The sequence below is a fragment of the Arachis duranensis genome, chromosome 6, assembly GCF_000817695.3.
Source record: "Arachis duranensis cultivar V14167 chromosome 6, aradu.V14167.gnm2.J7QH, whole genome shotgun sequence".
In the NCBI taxonomy this organism is placed as follows: Eukaryota; Viridiplantae; Streptophyta; class Magnoliopsida; order Fabales; family Fabaceae; genus Arachis; species Arachis duranensis.
The window spans coordinates 104,218,530-104,219,500 of NC_029777.3; positions in this window are offsets into that span (position 1 = coordinate 104,218,530).

The following is a 971-nucleotide window of genomic DNA, read 5'->3' on the forward strand; positions in this document are numbered from 1 at the left end:
AGGTTTCCCCTTGTCCAAGGCACCAGCGACCAGTATTCACAGTTCTAGAACATGAGTAAGCTTTTCACCTCTATGATCCTATCATTAGTCTTTGGAATTCTGAATCTAAATTTAACTTTTGGTTTAACTTGTGTAGCCGAATAATTTGGCTGGGGGATTTAAATTATCGGGTAGCCCTTTCTTATCGTGCGGCGAAAGCTTTTGTTGAGATGCATAACTGGAAGAACTTGTTAGAGAATGACCAAGTATGTTACTTTCTTTTTCCCCTTTGCTCCTTTCTCAAATCTTACCTTACTCACCATTTGATATCTTTTGCTTTCAGCTGCAAATAGAGCAGAGGCAAGGTCGAGTATTCGAAGGATGGAACAAAGGGAAAATATACTTCCATCCCACATACAAGTATTCAAACAACTCAGGCAGGTATGCAGGAGATGGAAGACATTCAGAAGTTGATCATAGACCTGTGTATAGCATATTCTCAGCAGAAGTTGATCAAAGAAGCTCTAGTGGCCAAAACATTTCAGCAAAATTAGCATTCAACATTCCAAAACCAGCAAAACCAGCAACTACAAAATACTAAAATCTGCCTAGAGCATTAAGCATTTAGCACATTATGAAACATTCCAAAACACTAAATCTTCACCCAGCAAAACTAGCAACTACAAAACAAAGCCATTAGCAAATTTGAACAAAAAAATTAGGAGCCATCAGCAACTAGTAAACCAGATAACAAACTAACAGAGCCATCAGTAAACTAACAGAGCAATCGAGCCATTGAGCAATTAGAAAATAGTCACACTAAAACAGAGTAACAAACTAACAGAGGGAACGAACCATCAGTAAAGAAGAAAACCAAAAACTGAAAACAGTCACCACTAAAAATGGAACAAAAATTGAAGAAGAAGACCGAAGAAGAAGACCAAAGAACAACAATTTCAAAACTTCAAAGTTCAAACCAAGAAGAAGATCGA